This window comes from Mobula birostris, chromosome 17, assembly GCF_030028105.1.
Source record: "Mobula birostris isolate sMobBir1 chromosome 17, sMobBir1.hap1, whole genome shotgun sequence".
Lineage (NCBI taxonomy): Eukaryota > Metazoa > Chordata > Chondrichthyes > Myliobatiformes > Myliobatidae > Mobula > Mobula birostris.
In genome coordinates, this window is record NC_092386.1 from 40,250,804 (window position 1) to 40,271,258 (window position 20,455).

Here is a 20,455-nt window from a genome sequence, read left to right on the forward strand (position 1 = left end):
ATCTTGTCCAGACATGCTTGGGCGTGCTTAGGTAGCATGGCTGTTGCATGGCAGGACAGGTTTTAGTAATGATTATCGGGTTCAGGACTGTAAGGATGGAATTTGCTATCACCAGGCACAAAAATTTCTATGAAGGATTTGATATTTGAGACAGATGCTTCCCGGATTAAAGAAAGCATTTTTGTTGGTCCACAAATCAAACAGGTCATCAATGACAAGCAATTTGAAGAATTTCTAGTGGGACGGGAGAAAAATCACATGGAAGGCATTCAAGGAAGTTGTTGAAATTTTTTTCAGCATCTACAGAGCACCTAACTACATGCAGCTGGTTGAAAGCGTGCTTCAAGCATATCAAACCATGAAATGCAACATGTCACTAAAGATTCATTTTCTGCATTCCCATTTAGATGACTTCTTCCCTGCAAATCTTGGTGCTGTTAGTGAGGAGCATGGTGAAAGGTTTCACCAGGTCATTGCGGTCATGGAGAAAAGATACCAGGGCAACTGGAGTCCATTAATGCTGGCTAATTATTGTTGGACACTTAAAGCCAGAAGCCTCAGACACTGAGTACAAATGAAAATCATTAACAAAATATTTTTAACTTAGTTGAACTATTGCAAAGCATCAATACCATTTTGCAATTAAACACATTATATTCAATAAAGGTTAATTTGTTACTTCTCCAAATTCCTACATGATACAAACAGTCTGAAATTATATTTGTGTTCATCTTCAAGCAGTCTATCATAAACAAAGAAAAATTCTGAGGAAGCAACACTTTTGAAAAAATTGTTGTCCAGTGATATGTTGAAGTGGTTTCAACATTCGATGAAATATAATGACCCTGTCATGCTAAAATAAATAAGTCTGTCAACAATTTCGGAACAGTTTCTTCCCCTTCACCATCTGATTTCTCAATAGCCCATGTACTCATGAACACTATCTTGCAATCTGTAGTCATTTTGTCTTTGTTCTGTACTGCTGTCACAGAACAACACATTTCATGCCATATTTACCAGATACATTTCACTCTATGTTTCAATGTACACATGACAAATAAATGTAACCCTCGGTTCGACAAGCGGCTTAATCTTGGCCCAGCCAAACTTAAGAAATCTCATTTGGATGGATGCTGTGCGATGTGTCCCCTATTATAAATCAGTACCACAAAATAACAAACAGTACACAATATACGATTAAACGATTGAGCTTTATAATTTTTAATTTGACTATATGGTTAGTAAAGAAGCAAAAAAAGGAAAAGAGTTCATTCTCATGAAACAGTCTAATGCGCAAACTTTGGAGCTCACAGTGTCATCTATTTGTTCCCATCGACTTCCTCGGAGTGCATCCGACCCTCGGACCCTCAGACCTGCGCTCTTCAGTCCACTCCATCTGGTGGTCTACCAACTCTCTCCATCCGCGTCCTCTCTCTTTATCGCTCCCTGACAAAAGACCATGAAATCCCTACTCCCAGACACACAAGAAAGAACAACCCACTCATTGGCTAACATATCCCGTTATCTCTGGTCAAAACCCAAACATTCCTGCTACAGAGAAACCATTACATTAGCATTAGCAGTGAAACATTACAGAGAGGCGATTACATTAGCAGTGAAACCTTACAGTGTGTAACATTCTCCCCCTACCAAATTTAGTCATGTCCTCATGACATTGAGATGATTCACCAACCTTTCCTGCAAAACACAAAGTCCAATCCAGGTGTACAAGACAGTGACATAGCTCCCTAAAACGGTAGGGGTCACACTCTGTTCCCCTGTTGCTATGTAGGCCAGCCTATCTGGTGGTCTCCTAATTCTCTGAGACCCCTGCACCCCCTCACCTAACTCTTCAAGTTCAGATACTACTGGGGATACTTCTGGTCTACCTGGCGAGGCCTCCCCCGATCTATCACTTGTGCCCACCTGCAACTCAAACCCTTCTGTCCCGTGACCAAACCCCACTTCATCCCTTGCATGGTCCCGCTGCAACCCAGGCTGTCCACAGGTGGCTCCCCCCACTTCACCTGACTCAGCGAGAGAAGGGCTGGAAGACTCTTCCTCAATCAATGGGGAGTTAGGAAAAGGCAGCATATATCACACTTCCAGGTCCTCATCCTCCAAATTAGTATCCCACTCAAGGGTGGGGGGCCGGCCTAACCTCCCCTGCTGTGGGCCATACAGTCACCCCGTGTTTCCGCAGGGTCCTCTTACTAGGTGTAGGCTCCAAGTCAGGCTCTGGGCCTACCTGCACCTCTTGTCCCTGGGGCAGCAGGTGGTTCCCATGGAGAATTTTGACAGGCCCATTCCCATCCTCTGGTTTCACCCAGAAAACAGGTAGGTTTGGTATTTGACTCTCCAGGGCTTAGCCCCCCAATGGTCCGCCAACTCACGTTTCCCAGGTAGCCCCAAATTCCTTATGAGGACCCGGTCTCCCAGCAGGAGTTGGGAGAACCTCACCTTTTGATTGTACCTCCTCTTATTTCCTTGATTCTGCTTAGCAGCTTTGACCCCAGCTAGTTCATAAGCCGTTTCAGCTCTCCTCTCATATCAGATACAGACTTCAGATCAGTCTTCTGTGGTAAGTCCCCTTATCAGTCCCAAAACAAAGGTCAATGGACAACCTCGCCTCACACCCAAACATCAGATAGTACGGCAAGTACCCGGTAGCTTCATTTCGGGTACAGTTGTAACTGTGAACCAGATGCCCAATATATTGACTCCACCCGCTCTTCTTGCTGATCTCTAAGTCCCAAACATGTCTAGCAAGATCCGATTAAATCTCTTGGGCAGGAGATCACCCTGCAGATGATAGGGCGTGGTCCTCGACTTCTCGACTCCAAGCATGTACAGTAACTCATGGATGAGTCTGCTCTCGAAATCCCGTCCCTGTCACATTCCGAACCATTAATTCCTCATATCCTTCTAATTCCCTTTGATTGCAGTACACCTGATTCTCATCTAAATCTGCAGCATAAATACCCCGGCTTTGCATCCACGCATCGCTAGATCATTGATTCAGCCAGTGTGGTAATTCACGTTCCCGGCCACTTAGGATCGTGTATTCTAAGTTTTACTTCAGTACTGAGGTTTGCCTGTGTAACTCTGTCTCTCCGTTTCAAGATAGGTTTTGCCTGCTGCCTGCCTTTCCTCCTGTTTGCAGTTCAGTTCCAGCAACGCTCCGTGTCAAGATAAATACTGCCTGCCGCCTGCCTTTCTGTTCATCCTCCCGCCTGCTGTTCTTCTCAAAGCCACAGTCGCACCCTGGTCTGCATCCCTGCTCTGCCTCGTTCCGTCGCCCGCCTACACTCGCCGTTGGCTCAGTGGTTAAATGCCGCGCTCTCACCACAACGATCCAGGTTCGATCCCTGGTCATGCCTCACTCACTCCTCGGCCTTCCCTGCAACCGTTAATAAACACTCTTTAGATTTTTCTACCTCCGTGTCAGTGCCCTGTGTTTGGGTTCACCCATTCTCCGCAACAGAACGATTTGGCCCAACACGGACCCAGTGAATACAAACACCATCCAACAAGCCCTCACCCACCAGGATTCTCTACTGGGGCAGCACAACCAACTCCTCCGGGAGGTCATGGAGAATCTCCGTTCCCTGTCTGCTCACGTCACACAGATCGGTAATCAAGTGGACCGTGTCTTCTCTCATGTCACTCAACCCACACCTGGAACACCCCCAGAGACCCTCACGTACCTGAGCCGGAGCACTATGCTGGAGAACTGGGGAAGTGCCGGGGTTTCCTCCTTCAGTGCTCCCTGGTGTCTGAGCAGCAGCCGTCGACCTAATCCACAGATAAGTCTCAAGTTGCCGATGTCATGGGGTTGCTAAGGGGAAATGTATTAGCATGGGCCACAGCATTTTGGGACAATCAGCACTATATCTACTCCTCTTTCACCAGTTTCATTTCAGTGAGAAAGGTCTTTGATCGCCCAGTCCGGGGAAAAGACGCCGCTAAGCGCCTACTCACTCTCCGCCAGGGCTCCCGCTGTGTTGCTGAATATTCAGTGGAGTTCTGGACATTAGCAGCCGACTCGAGGGGGTCGCTCGAGGGGGTATTTTGAGGTGGACTTAACGACGTGGTGAAGGGCGAGTTGGCGGCGAGAGACGATTCGGACAGCCTGGATTCCCTGATCTCCCTGGCCACCAGGTTGGACAATTGCCTCCGGGAGCGCCGTAGGGAGAGAACTGGTCGTCCACCATCTTTGGACACTTCTCAGCTCTCTTTACTGCCCCTCACCAGAACAACCCTTTCTCCCCCTCCTGCACCCCGAGTAGCTCCCAGCCCTGCTGCTCCAACCCCCGGGAGAGGAATTCATGCAGCTGGGGCAGGCCCGCCTTTCCCTCGCTGATCGTCTACAGAGAATGAGAGTGGGCGAGTGTCTATATTGCGTGCAGTCCAGCCACTTCCCTGCCACCTGTCTCCTTCAGCCAAAAAGCGTGGGGGGGGTCTCACCAGTAGCAGTGGGGACCCTGGTGAGCCAGGCAACCTTCCCTTTCGTCCCCCGACCCCGAATGCAGCTTCAAGCCACTCATAATCAACAGTCCTTGATGTGGTGATATGACAGGTAAGAACGTGATTGGAGAGAGTTCTGAGCATGCGCAAGGATGATAGAAAGAACAAGAAACATGGTATCATAAAAATGTTGTGGTTGTTGTTAAATAAAAGTTCTAGTTTAAACACAAGATGGTTCTTTATTAGTAACCCACAGTATGTATAAATATAAGGAACACAACATAGTGTCAGAGGATGGTCTGGAAGAACAATACGTTTCCTAACATGGAAGAATCGAAGATAATTTTCTCAAAAAAGAGCTTGAACTGTTTTGGTGTTTGCTAACAGTTTTACAAATGGAAGGTTTGCAGCCTCCATCGACACTTCAATTGTCTGGGAACGTAGCTGAGAACTGGAGAAAATTTAAGCAATATTTTGAATTGTATTTATCGGCGATCGATGCAGATCAAGAACCGGAAAAAACGTAAGCTGCGCTTCTACTCCACGTAATAGGTGATGATGCAATTGAGGTATATAATCATTTAATTTTTGAAAGTGGAGATGTTAAAATCGATAATGGACAAATTTGAAGCATTTTGTATACCGAAGCGTAATGTGACGTATTTAAGGGCATAAATTTTTTACATGTACACAGAGAGCTGGTGAAACTATTGATCAATATGCTACTGAGTTGAGGCACCGGAGTAAAACATGCAAGTTTGGAGAACTGACAGACTCTCTCATTAAAGACAGAATTGTTTGTGGCATTCTGAATAATGGTCTGAGAGAAAGACTGTTAAGAGAACAGGACTTAGACATGGAAAAAGCTTTGATGCTCTGCAAAACTTCGGAAACCGTGTCATCACAGGCTAAAGAACTTTTCATTGAGAGCTGCAATGTAGACGTTGTGAGGAAGCACGAACATATTAGAAAAAAAAACGATAACAAAACCAACAGAGAGCAAGATGTCATCTGAGAGAAAAAAGCTATGTGATTGCTGTGGGTGGCAGTATCGGCCAAAACAGTGTCCAGCATATGGGAAAATATGCAACAACTGCGGTAAGAGTAATCATTTTTCACGATGTTGCAGAAGTAGAAAGAAAATAAAACAAGTAAATGCAGTGCTTGAAAATGAACTTGAGGAGTTTTATGTAGATGTGCTTTGCGAAAGCAAACAAAGTAAGAATGACTGGACTATTCCATTGCAAGTGAACCAAAACAATATTCTGCTTAAACGTGATACTGGAGCACAAGTAAATGTTCTTGTAGAATCTGAGTTTGATGCATTAAAGCCAAGACCAAAGTTACATCAGACAAATTTAAAAGTGACTGGGTATTCAGGTGCAGATATTCCAGTTAAAGGAACGTGTGTATCAGAAGTATCATACAAAAATACTGTGCATACACTTTCATTTGTGGTGGTGCCAAAGAATGTACAGTCAATATTGCGTTTATCTGCCTGTGAGAGACTGAATTTGGTGAAAAGAGCTTTGTCCTGGACAGTGACACAGAATCAGAATACAGTGACTTGATGAAAGAGTATGAGGACTTGTTCAAAGGGCTTGGATGTCTTCCAGGAGAGCACACGATTAAAATTGACAGCACAGTGCCACCCGTAGTACATCCATGTAGAAAAGTACCTTTTGCATTATGTCATCAACTGAAAACACAGCTTGACAGAATGGAATGGTTTGGAGTCATGCAAAAAAATAATGAACCCACTGAATGGGTCAATTCGCTTGTTCTTGTTGATAAGAAAAATGGAAAACTGAGGATTTGTTTAGATCCAAGAGACTTGAATCAAGCCATTAAAAGAGAGCATTTCAAATTAAGTTTGCTAATGCAAAGTACCTTAGTAAGTTAGGTGCATCCTCTGGATTCTGGCAACTTAAACTAAATGAATGGAGTTCAAAGTTGTGTACCTTTAACACTCCTTTTGCCAGATACTGTTTTCTTCGGCTTCCGTTTGGAATTGCATCAGCTCCTGAAGTGCACCATAAACCATTCACATGCTCTATGAGCACATTGAGGGCATAGATACCTCCATGGATGATATTATTGTTTGGGCATCATCTAAACAAGAGCATGACGCCAGACTTAGACAAATCTTTGAGGCAACACGCAAGGCAAACCTGAAGTTGAATAAAGACAAATGTCAGCTAGGAGTGACTGAATGTACCTTTGTGGGTGATATCATCAGCGACGAGGGTGCGCGTCCTGATCCATTGAAGGTTTCTGCTATTGAGAACATGCCAAGACCGCAATGTGAAAAGGATGTTCAATGGTTCATGGGAATGGTCAACTACATGGGAAAATTCATACCCAGTCTTTCGGAACATCCATTGCTCCATTGAGGCAGATAACATAAAAGAAAAACGAATGGAGCTGGAATAATGAACAGGAGAAGGCATGTTCAAAATCTCAAGAAAGTGCTCACTAAAGAACCTGTGTAGAAATTCATTGATGCTGAGAGACCCATCAAAATCTCATGTGATGCTACTCAAACAGGCTTAGGGGCAGTATTACTCCAGAAACATGATCAGGAATGGCTACCAGTGCCATATGCATCTCATTCATTATCTGATCCAGAAACAAGGTATGTCCCAATTGAAAAAGAATTGCTCAGCATTATATTTGCTTGTGAGAGATTTCATCAGTTTGTGTCAGGGCAATCTATTGACATTGATCACAAGCCTCTAATTGCATTGTTTCACAAACCTTTAAGTGACTGTCCTTTGCGAATTCAGCGAATGATGATCAAATTGCAAAGATATGCATTGAATGTGTCAGGCACACCTGGAAAATTCATGTACATGGCTGACACACTTTCCAGAGCTGTGGATCCAACAACAAAAGACAGTCACAGGGACGCTGTTGATGTTCAGGGATTTGTTGATATGATCGTAGAGACTGTACCTGTTGCTCCCAAAAAGTTGAAACTGCTGCGTCTTGAGACAGAGAAGGACGAAATTCTCAGTCAGGTAATACAAGTGGTGATGGATGGATGGGCAGATAATAAGCATGACTGTACCTCAGAAGTACAAGAATATTGGAACCACAGATCAGAACTTTCTGTTCTGGTTGGGATTTTGTACAAAGGTAGCAGAATTGTGATTCCAAGAAGTCTCCAAAAAGAAATGCTTGGGAAAATTCATGAAGGCCACCTAGCTATTGAAAAATGTAAGAGAAGGGCGTGGGAAGTGATGTTTTGGCCCAGGATGAATCAAGAAATTGCAAAATTGGTGTCTTCTTGTCAAATATGCCTTAAATACCAACCTAGCAACCCTAAGGAGCCATTGCATCCACATCCTAGTCCTCAGAGACATTATCAGAAGGTAGGTGTTGATCTTTTTGTAACTGACAACAAAGACTACTTATTAATAACAGATTACTACTCATTGTATCCTGAAGTGTGTGGTTTGAGCAGAACAACAGCAGAGAATGTAATTACACGCATGAAATCAGTTTTTCCCAGACATGGTGTACCTGATGAAGTTTTCACAGACAATGGTCCACAATTCAATGGTGAATGCATGAGACATTTTGTTCATGAATGGGACTTTGTTCATACAACATCTAGTCCATTTTTCCTTCAGTCCAATGGATTAGTTGAGAAGTCGGTAGGAATTATCAAGAAATGATGCACAAAGCAAAAGATAGTGGAGGTGATTTGTATAAAGCTTTGTTAGCCTATCGCAGTACTGCACTTGAATGTGGATTTTCGCCTGCTCAGCTCTTGATGGGACGCCGTTTGAGATCCAATCTGCCAATAGTTGAGAGCCTTCTGTGAACAGAAGGAGGAGAACAAGTGAAAAGATGGAAAGATGAACACAAAGCAAAGCAGAAAACATACTTTGACAGATATTCTTGTCCATTACCTGAACTGCACCAAGGAAGTGAAGTGAGGATACAAGACAAAATGAACACGTGGACACAGAAAGCTACAGTACTTGAAGTAGTACAACCCAGATCATACATGGTCCAAACAGAAGAAGGAGCAGTGTTAAAAAGAAATCACGAAGACCTCAAGAAAGAGCCAACTTCAGAGTTTCAGTTAACTGATGCAGACCAGACAACACATGAAAATAACAACGAAACACAAGAACTGTGTGAACCACTTAGAAGGTCCACTCATGTTCATAAATCCCCAGAAAGACTGATAGAGAGATGTGAAATTATGCATTTGCTCTGGTCAATGTTGCTAATTGTTTTTCTTTTTAAGGAAAGGAAGATGTGGTGATATGACATGTAAGAACGTGATTGGAGAGAGTTCTGAGCATGTGCAGGGATGATAGAAAGATTGAGAAACATGGTATTGTGAAAACATTGGGGCTGTTGTTAAATAAAAGTTCTAGTTTAAACAGAAGATGGTTCTTTATTAGTTACCCACGGTATGTACGAATATAAAGAACACAACACTTGCCTCTGCTAGCGCTAATGGACTCCGGCACAGAGGGAAACTTCCTAGACGAAAATCTAGCCCTGCAAGCCAGTGTTGCTTGTGAGCCTCTGTGTACCCTCTTGGACATCAAGGCACTAGACAGAAGATTCCTGGCCCGTGTTACGCACTGTGCGGAACCCCTGCTTCTCCTTTTCTCTGGAACTCATCAGGAACCGATACAGTTCAATCTAATCTCCTCTCCTCAGGTCCCCTTAGTTCTCAGTCACCCGTGGCTAAGTCGTCATAACCCCCACATCGACTGATCCACCGGGAAGATAGTCAGCTGGAGTTCGTTCTGCCATTCCTCTTGCTGTAATCAGACCTTCTCCCCGGAGCCTCATTACCCACCAGTCGGCTGTATAACCTATCCCGTCCAGAAAGCATGCAAGCACAGGGTGGTGAGAAAGGAGCTGAAGAAGGTAATTTTGGAACAACTCAGTCACGTTCTAAGGATAAAGTGCCAGATCTGCGTTGTAGTGAGAAATTTGAACATGATCAGTCTAGTAATGAAGGAACTGATAGAGAAAATTGTCAGTTGCATTTTAAGGAAAGCAGACTGGATCCTAAGGAAATTGCACACACTTTTCCAGGAAACATGGTGCAAATTGAAAATTTGATAAAATTGGAAGACAAATTAGAGGGGAAATGGGCTGTAGTAGATGAACCTGTGAGAAGCCATACTAGTTGAAGCACAAGAGGAGAAAAGTCCAACACAATCGCAAGAAAGGACTTCAATGTTTGAAGGTAAAGCAAGAAACCTGACCAGTGATGTAAGTAGCCAGAATAAACCAACCACTCGTGCAGCTAAGAATGTAAGCAGTCCTGAGCATTTGTCTGTAACTGAGCAAGAAAAGTGTTCACAGACTTCCACAAAAGAGAAATCAACAACTGATTTAAAGTCAGGAAAATCTTCAGCACCAGTATCGGTTACAAGATCAAGAAATCAACCATATCCTGTGATTAAAAGAAAAAGAAGGGCAGAAAAGAGAAGCAAGTCCAGAATGCAAAAGATGACAACATAAAAATCAAGCTACCCAGATCCATTTGCATTCGTTTCACGTTCCATGTCTCTCAACTGAAACCTGTGTCTTCAGCCTTTTGTGCCCTCCTGCCGAACTCCCTCCACCCGCCTGGGCCAGCCTGGTGGTGTGCCTGGAGGCTCCCGTTGAGGGGGGGGTCCGGTCACGGACCCGACCGTTAATTCCTCATATTCTCCTAATTCCCTTTGATTGCAGTACCTGATTCTCATCTAAACCTGCAGCATAAATACCCCGGCTTTGCATCCACGCATCGCCGGATCGTTGATACAGCCAGTGTGGTAATTCACGTTCCCGGCCACTTAGGATCGTGTATTCTAAGTTTTACTTCAGTACTGAGGTTTGCCTGTGTAACTCTGTCTTTCCGTTTCAAGATAAGTTTTGCCTGCTACCTGCCTTTCCTCCTGTTTGCCGTTCAATTCCAGCAATGCTCCATGTCAAGATAAATACTGCCTGCCGCCTGCCTTTCTGTTCATCCTCCCGCCTGCTGTTCTTCTCAAAGCTACGCTCACACCCTGGTCTGCATCCGTGCTCTGCCTCGTTCCGCCGCCTGCCTACACTCTCCATTGGCTCAGTGGCTAAATGCCGCGCTCTCACCACAGCAATCTGGGTTCGATCCCCGGTCAAGCCTCGCTCATTTCCCAGCGTTCCCTGCAACCGTTAATAAACACTCTTTAGATTACTGTACCTCCCTGTCAGTGTCCTGCGTTTGGGTTCACCCATTCTTTGCAACAGTCCCTGATCACTATGTATCTACCTGGAGAGTCCATAATAAATGAAATACTTCTCCCATAACACTTCAGCCACCCTGGACACCCTCTGGTCATTGGTAGGAAAGCCTGTGCATATCTGGTGCAGTGGTCCGTGATGACTATGACATTCGCCGGGTTGCTGGCATCGGGTTCTATTGACAGGAAATCTATACACACCAGGTCCAGGGTCCCCAGACTCTGCAAGTGGAACAAGGGAGCTGCCCGCGTAGGCAGCATCTTCCACCGTACGCATTGAATGCATGACTTGCAGTATTCTTTGACCTCTGATTTCATTCATTTCCAGTAAAACCGGTCTCTGAGCAATCCATAGGTCTTTTGATGCCCCAATGTCCAGAATCATCATGAAGTGACTTCAACGCGATCCTCCAATACTTCTCGGGCAGGACCAGCTGGAGACGCTGAGGTCAGTCCGGCAGGGACGTGACCCGGTATAAGATCTGGTTCTGCAACTCCAGCCTAGGCCATTCTCACAGTAATGGAGGCACCACCGTGTGTTTTGACTTCACTGCCAGAGCCATGTCTCCCTTTTTGACTGCTAACCAAATGATACCAATGCCTGGATCATCTCGCTGAGCAGCTGCCACTTCCCCATAACTCAGCTGATTTGTCTTCAGAGCAGTCAGGTTATAGTAAACTTGGGGAATGGCATCACCAGAAGCTCCCAATTGACCCACCGCTTGATCCTGTCCCTCCTTTCCCTCTGCCTTCTCTGTGCTGGCAAACTGGCACATGGCCTTCACCCCCGGGGCAGGAACGCTCTCCCACTTCTCGTCTCTGACCAGTCCCTCATGCGCCCATCAGGACAAAGCATCAGCATCAATGTTCCTGCTTCCCGGCCGGTACTTCGGGCTGAAATCATAGGTAGACAACGCCACCAACCACCGATGGCCTGTGGCATCCAGTTTTGCCGATGTCAGGATATAAATTAGGGGGTTGTTGTCCGTTCACACCTCAAACTTGGCCCCATAGAAGTAGTCACTCAGCTTATCCACCACCACCCATTTCAATGCCAGAAATTCCAACTTGTGCGTGGGATAGTTTTTCCTCGGAGGGCAACAGACTCCGGCTGACAAACGCAATGGGTCTCAATCTGGTGCCCTAATCCTGATACAGGACGCCCCCTAAACCCACTCAGCTGGCATCCGTGCTGTACATACAGCAGTTGGGGGTCAGCAAAAGCCAGCACTGGCACCTGGGTCAGCAGCTCTTCCAGCGACTGTAAGGTCTCCTCACATTTTGCATCCCACCTCGGTCCAAAGGGCTCCGATGGGCTAAGATACTCTCCACCCTCCTGTCCTTGTTCTCCCTCCCTTTCTTCCCCAAGGGATGGTATCCACACAGAAGCTGATTCAACAGGTGACTCATTTTTGCGTAGCCTTTCACGAACCTCGGAGAGTAATCACAGATTCCTAGGAATGAGCGCTCACAGTCCGGGGTCTTGGCCAAGTGGTCACTGCCTCTATCTTAGCCGGATCGGTAGCTAATCCGTTCCATGAGACTATGTGCCCGACATAGCTAACAGACGTTTGGCAGAACTGGCACTTGTCCAGGGAAAGTTTTAACCCTTCAGCTTTCAGGTGGCCCAGCACCTTCAGCAGCCTTGCTTCGTGTTCTTCCAAGGTGGATACAAACACTATGAGGTTATTCAGACACACTAATACCTCAAGCAAGTTCATATCCCCCACCATCTTCTCCATGACCTGCTGGAAGGTTGCAGGAACTCCCGAGAGCCCCAGCGTTCTGGGATTGATTTCATTGGATGCTGTGTGATTACCCTAAGCATTGTACCACTGGGGTAGATATTCGTAGTCCAGATGAATTGTTAACTTGCCTGTTAAGTACTGTTAAAATTGCGATTGTGGGTGGAGGTTTGATAAAATGGCTGGCTCAGCTATTGTTTTAATGCAGACCGGTGCTGACATAGCGGTAGCTGGGGGGCGGAGATTTCAAAGATTTCTATCATTTCTGAGGAGTGGTCGGATTTGGAATGTCTAATTAGTCCACGTCTCCTGGTGAAGAATGAGAATTCTGAGTTAGTATCCGCCCTTACCTCTCTGGTGAATAAGTGGAAAAATGCCCAGGTTCAAAGTCCCTGCTATGGTAGGCTCTGCCTGTTCTCTGGAATAACACCCACCCATAAGGGGGAAGAGGAGTATGAGACTTGGGTGGAGCACACCTCTCAGTTGTTAGATACTCCCCACCCTCCTGTCCTTTTTCCCTCCTCCCTTTTTTCCCCAAGGGAGGGTAACCGCACAGAAGCTGATTCAACTGATGACTCACTTTCGCGTAGCTTTTCACGAACCTCCGATAGTAACCACAGAACCCAAGGCAGTGCCCTGATGACATAAAGCGACAGCGATTGCTTGGGAGTTTGAGTGGGCGGGCTGCTGACATTGTGAGAGCCGTCTGGTTGTGGTATCCCGTAGTGACAGCGGTCAATTACATGTAAGCACTGGACAATGCCTTTGGCCCGACAGGAAGCCCAGTGAAGCTCATCGTGGGGTTTCAGAACGTGCGTCAGGAGAAGGGGGAGAAGCTTTCTGCCTACATCTTTCGGCTAGAGCGGCAGCTAAATTGTTTGCGGCGCAGAGGGGTCATTCAGGCGGCTGAGGTGGATCAGTTAGTCAGGGGCGCCCAGTCCCATTTCCTGATTGCCTGGGGTCTTCGACAGTCTCATAAGACGAGCCCCCTCCATCTTTTGTTGAGCTGATCAGAGAGGTACGGGAAGAGGAGAACGTGTCAGAGGCGCGGGAGGACTCAGTCAGCACGGTACAGTCCTTGTTAGTAGTCCCCTGCGGTGAAGTGACCACAGATAGCCTACCCTGGGGAGTGTAGAGGAGATTGTGGCAGAGTTGAGAATGGAGATGTTTAGGCTGTTATCAGTGGGTGTGACCCCCCCCCATATGATGGAGCTGATGGAGGGGGGCAGATCCCCCAAGGGGATGAACAATGCGGAGGGCTGCTGGCAGCAGGTGTCACGCAAGAAGGAGAGTGAGCCCCCGGATACCTAAGCAGATAGAGTCATTGGGAAAACTTAGAGGAGACCCAGTGAAGGAATGGCCTGGTGCCTCTGGGGGAACACATTCTCAGCAATGTACCAAGGAACACCCGAAAGCAAAAGGCCCAATTCCTGAAGGCTTAGTGGGACTATGCTCCAGTGTGACACTACAGATAGAGGATATTTATGCTAAAGCCATACTTGACACCGGGTCACAGGTCACGTTGTTGTACCATTCATTTTACAACTGGTATCTAAAGCATTTACATTGACCACATTCAGGACAGTGGAGATCTGGGGGCTTAGTTCTAATGATTATCCACACGACGGTTATTTGTCAGTGAAGTTGGAGTTCTTGGAGGCCGATGTGGGAGTGTCTGAAGTCCTCGCTACATTAGTGCTGGCTTGTCCGGACCCTGTTGAGACGGGCGGCATTTCAATTCTGGTGGGGACCAACACCCCTCTTGTGAGGAGGCTCATGGGGGCCTGCAAGGAGAAGGGTGGTGATGGTAATGTCTAGTATCATTGTAAAACAAGCCAGGGAGAAACTTTTGGAAAAAGGGGGAAAGTTTACCGCTGAGTCATTCAACTTTGGGGACTCCCCAGTTCCTATGGGTTGGAAGAGGAGGTTGGTATAGAGGATGGAGAAGTTGAAAAGTGTCTTTTCCACTGACGAGCTTGATGTGGACTGTTCCAAGAGCGTGTGTCACACTATCTGGGTGACCAAGGATACCCCATTCAGAGAATGGTCATGGCGACTGGCCCATGCAGAGGTGGATGACATTCGGCAGCATTTGTGTGAGTTGAAGGAAGCTGGGATAATCACCGAGTCCCGAAGCCCCTATGCATCCCCAATAGTAGTGGCCCAAAAGAAGAATGGGAAGGTACGGATGTATGTGGGCTATAGGACTCTGAACAGGGGCACAGTCCCTGTTCAGTATATGGGCCCAAGGATTGAAGACGTGCTGGTTTGCCTAAGTGGTGCGAAGTGGTTCAGTGTGCTGGACTTGAGGAGTGGATATTACCAGATCCCCATGAGTGAGGCCGACAAAGAGAAGACGATATTTATATCTCCCCTTGGATTTTTCCAGTTTGAAAGGATGCTCCAGGACATCCCGGACGAGCCCCCACAATTGTAACCCTTGGTTCTGCTAGTGGCTTAATCTAGGGGATAATAGCCCCCGGCCCGGCCAAACTTAAGAAATCTTGTTTGGGTGGATGCTACGTAATGTGTTCCTTGTTACAACTGAGTACCACAAAACAACAAACAGTATACAATATGCAATTAAACAATTGAGCTTTACAATTCTTAGCAACACACATAAAAGTTGCTGGTGAACGCAGCAGGCCAGGCAGCATCTCTAGGAAGAGGTGCAGTCGACGTTTCAGGCCGAGACCCTTCGTCAGGACTAACTGAAGGAAGAGCTCTTCCTTCAGTTAGTCCTGACGAATGGTCTCGGCCTGAAACATCGACTGCACCTCTTCCTAGAGATGCTGCCTGGCCTGCTGCGTTCACCAGCAACTTTTATGTGTGTTGCTTGAATTTCCAGTATCTGCAGAATTCCTGTTGTTTACAATTCTTAATTTGATTATATGGTTAGTAGAGAAACAAAAAAAAAAGAGCCCATTCTCATGAAACAGTCTAATGCGCAAACATTGGAGCTCACAATGTCATCTATTTATTCCCGTGGACCTCCTCCGAGCGTAGCCAATCATCGGACCCTCGCTCCTCAGTGCACTCCATCTGGTGGTCTACTAACTCTCTCCATTTGTGTCCTCTCTCTTCATCGTTCCCCGACAAAAGACCATGAAATCCCTGCTCCCAGTCACATGAGAAAGAACAACATCCCGCTCGTTGGTTAACATGCCCCACTATCTCCATTCATAACCCAAACAAAGAAACCATTACCTTAGCAGTGGAACATTACAGAGAAACCATTACATTAGCTTTAGTAGTGAAACATTACAGAGAGGCCATTACATTAGCAGTGAAATGTTACAGCGTGTTACATGAAGCTAATCTTTAATTCTTTAATCTGATACTAAATCTGATTTTGATTTTGATTCTGAGTCTGTTTGCTTTTCATCAGAATCAGAAATGTTTAATACCACAATCAGATTTAATATCACTGGCATATGTCGTGAAATTTGTTAACTTGTCATGGGTTTGTTAATTTGTCATGAATGTTTTGCTGCTGGTCCCTTCTCTCCTCCAACGTGACGTGCAAAAACAGCAGCTTGTTATCAATCCAGAGAATGTTTCTTTAGAGTAATTGATTTCTTTTCTGGGATATACCCTCACGGGGTACATTTTATCAGGTACTTGTACACATAAGGGCATTTGTGTCAGCGAATTAGGTGGGATCCTGTCTGTTGAACCACAATTCGCAATGAACATGAGGACACAGTGTTGGGATAGGCAGTGGTGGAAAGTCCATATTGGTGAGCATAGCTCAGCTAGATAGTACTGGATAGTGAATGCCAGGGGCAATCTATGAAGTGGAAAAAGAAAAACAGAAACCAGAGAACGCAAGAAGCACTGATAAGTATGGCAGTAACATCATCCACAATATCAGAAAGGATAGGGAAGTCCAGCTATAACCCATTTGCTTTTCATCGACAATTACATCTTTTAAAAGACGGTTGAACAGGTAGAAACACAGAAACATAGAAAACCTACAGCACAATACAGGCCCTTCGGCCCACATAGTTGTGCCGAACATGTCCCTACCTTAGAAATTACTAGGGTTACCCATAGCCCTCTATTTTTCTAAGCTCCAAGTACCTATCCAAAAATCTCTTAAAAGACCCTATTGTATCCACCTCCACCACCATTGCTGGCAACCCATTCCACGGACTCACTACTCTCTGCATAAAAGGAACTTACCCCTGACATCTCCTCTGTACCTACTCCCCAGCACCTTAAACCTATGCCCTCTTGTGGCAGCCATTTCAGCCCTGGGAAAAAGCCTCTGACTATCCACATGATCAATGTCTCTCATCATCTTATACACCTCTATCAGGTCACCACTCATCCTCTGTCACTCCAAGGAGAAAAGGCCAAGTTCACTCAACCTGTCTTCATAAGGCATGCTCCCCAATCCAGGCAACATCCTTGTAAATCTCCTCTGCACCTTTTTACATAGGTAAGAAAGGTTTAGAAGGACATGTGCCAAACATGGGCAAATGGGATTAGTTTAGATGGGCATTTATTCAGTATACAACACACTTAAAATGCTGGTGGAACGCAGCAGGCCAGAGAGCATCCATAGGAAGGAGCACCATCCACGTTTCAGGCCGAGACCCTTCGTCAGGACTAGACGAAGCATGTTTAGCATCCATATTCAGCATGGATCAGTTTGGCTAAGGTGCTTTTCATATGCTGTATGACTTGATGGCTCTATGACTCTATAACAGGGCATTTTCTGTGTATAATATGACCTCTTATGGAATAGTGGCACACTGTGTTGTCCCTGGGGCCCTGACATCAACCACGTAAACTATGGATCCTAACTTTAACAGCCTTAGTTATCAGAAACTTGCTGCAAGCTGTTTTGCCGCTGTAGTGGTAGGAATGATGTCAAATAGAAAAATGGTAATGAAGGAGCATGCAAAAATCGGAACACCACTCAAAATACTCAGTCTGTTGCCTTTCCCTTCCTTTAGTTGATAACCCACATGATGCCTTCACCTTCTTTGCTGGCTGAGTCCCCACCTGCACATTTGCAACGACAATTGTCTGTTCCAACAGCCACAAATCTGATCCAAGCAACCTTCAGATGTGGAAAACCAACTGTCAAAGTTAAATGCCTGCTCTAACTACAAGGTTCATCTGAAGGGAAGTTTACATCTCTCCCAGCCCTAGCAAAATATCCATTTGATGCCTGGCTAAAGATCAGAATCAGAGTCAGAATCAGGTTTATTATTTGATGGTAGTTTGTAAGTCCTAGCTGGAACTATAGACAAACTAATTTGTGTCTTCCAGGTCCAGTGGGGCACAAATCTTCCTCTAGATAAACAGAGGTGCCGATCTTTCCCTGAAGCAACAGCTATGGCAAGTGGAAGAATGTTTAAGGTGTAGACGCTCTTTGGCCTCTGTAATCTCACGTATGTCTATTGTTCATCTGTAATTATTCCTTGGACAACCAAAAGCTAATGCAGATCATCAGTTTTCTGGTGCATTTTATCTTACTTGTGCTATAAAAAGGAGAGAAAGATTGCAAAAACTGGAAAATCACACAATTAACTAAATTCTATAGTTCTGTTAAGGACGTGTTTTTTGTGTTTAACCCTTACATGCAGAATGGGTCAAATTTGACCCGTTTTGACATTTGACAGCAGTAAAAACAACTAAATACTATTTTTTTAGCCAAAATTTGATGACTTTTCCTTAAGTGATCCAAAATGCGCAAAATGAAATTAACAATGAAAATATTTACAAATGTTATACTTTTGTACAGGTGCTACAAATTTTTGTACATTGAGAATGTTCCGGGTCAAATTTGACCCGTATCTATTGAAATGGATTTTACATCTCTGAAACATTAATTAAGGATTAATCACCCATTTATTAATGTCAGATAGGCTATTTATACATTCTAAATAGATCTGTGGTTCAAAATTTGGTATAGACACCTGTTATGAGGGGATTCTTGGGCCAGGTCAAAATTGACCCGGACCATACTGCAAAGGTATAGAATATGAACTGTATGTAAGTGTTAAGTATGACTTAGAGCAGAAGATTGTTACAGAATAAGTCCCCATGCTTCAAGAATGGAAAACTGATTTTTGCTGACCAAGTTAATGAAAATGATTTGTAAAATGCTAGTCATAAATATTTTCCCAGCCCACTAACAGTGCGTAAACACTTTGCCGAGTGACATTCAAAAAGGAAATGAGTGGGCAACCTATACTTGTAGTGGTTCCAAAGGGAAAAAGCAGGTGGGTGGATATTTAAATCCTTTCAACTTGTTGGCAAGGGGTCCTATTAAGAATTGATAATTGGACAAATACCAAAGTAATTTCAAATTAAATCCACTAGAAATATCCAGGCAATTCAGCTATTTGCAAAATCTCCGTAAATGAGCCAGATATTAGGTGCCATTGCTGGCGTTAACATTTGGTAACTGATAATTGCTGTAAGTAGTACCACTGAGCGTTGCAAATACCATCCACAAGATTTTAATTAGTACCCTTGAGACAAGAGGGTTTTGCAAATGTTCCTTCTAGATGCAGTCCCAATCATGCCTACTAACTCAGTAATTTTATATCAACTTCCCTGTCAGAGCTTAACAGTGTCATTACACCTCTTATCCCAAAACACACCTGGCTCTCCAGCAGAATAAGCCATATTATCTAACGATTTGTTCTGTTCACTTGAGTGGAGACTGCTCTGGTATGCAGGACAAGTAACTAGTTTTATGGAAAGAGAATGCTGAAACAACCAGGAAATTAACTCTTGCAGGACCGAACTTAACCAGCCCACTCCTTCGAGGCAGTGTTTTGCTTTTCTTGCCTGATATACACTTGAACCTTGGCTTTCCCAACAGAATATCTTTAATAATTGGCTACTTGCAGAAATTCCACATGGTGAAATAAAGAAAGCCTGAAAGCATGAACATCGATTTCTCTAACTTCCTGGACCCACTCCTCCTCCTCTATTCCATTCCCATTCTGGCTCTCCTCTTACCTTTTCTCTTCTCACCTGGCTATCACATTCATCTGGTGCCCCCCCTCCTTCCCTTTCTCCCATGGTCCACTCGTCTCTCATATTTCCTTATTTTTTTAGTTCTTTACCTCTTCCAACTATCTTCTTATTTTTCTTCTAAAGTTTAATGGCGATTCACAGACCAATATAAGATGCATTATTGCCACCTACTGAGTTGGAGTGTGGAGCAAACAGACAGGAAGGCAACCCACTAAAATCCATCCCCCCAAAAAAACTCAAATAATGTCTAGAGGTCTAATGCTTTTCAGAAAGTCAAGGATGCACTTATATATATTACAATGGCAGTGATACCCTAACAAACTTTCCACTGTCCCAAAGTGACTGTCCCAAAGATCTCAATTTAGTAATTAGATGTTTCCTTTGCACCTCATTGGAACTATGTTCAAACAATAAAAGCTGTACCATTTCTTGACAAATTCACTCCCTACAAAAGCCAGTACCATGCATATTAATTCCAAACAAGGAATTATTCACCCTAGTATGTCCAATATGTAAATATGTAAGTATAAATTCTTCCCTCCGTTTGTACCCAACTTCCAGTTGAATTCCCACCATCCTCTGAATTTTATATAAATGTTGTCCTTTCTTTTCCTTATGCCCACTTTGTTGACATAGTGATTGAAAAGACTTTTTAATTATGGCTTTCACCTCCTCTTTATGCAAAGGTGCCACTACATTTACATCCTTAATTTTAAGTGATTGCTTGGCTAGAAAGTCTGCCACCTCGTTTCCTTCAGTATAGTCAGTGACCCTTAAGAATTGGTTATGTGAATCTAAACCCTGCAGCCCTAACAGATGTTGTCCAATCTCAAGAAAAATGTCTGGGCTAAAATTAGAAATACCTCTTTTAATAGATGTCAACACTGAGAATGAACCAAAACAAAGAAGTACATAGTTTCATGACCTATTTGAAGGAAAAATGATAGCACATCTCAGACATGAATACTGATACTTTGATAATATTTTAATAGT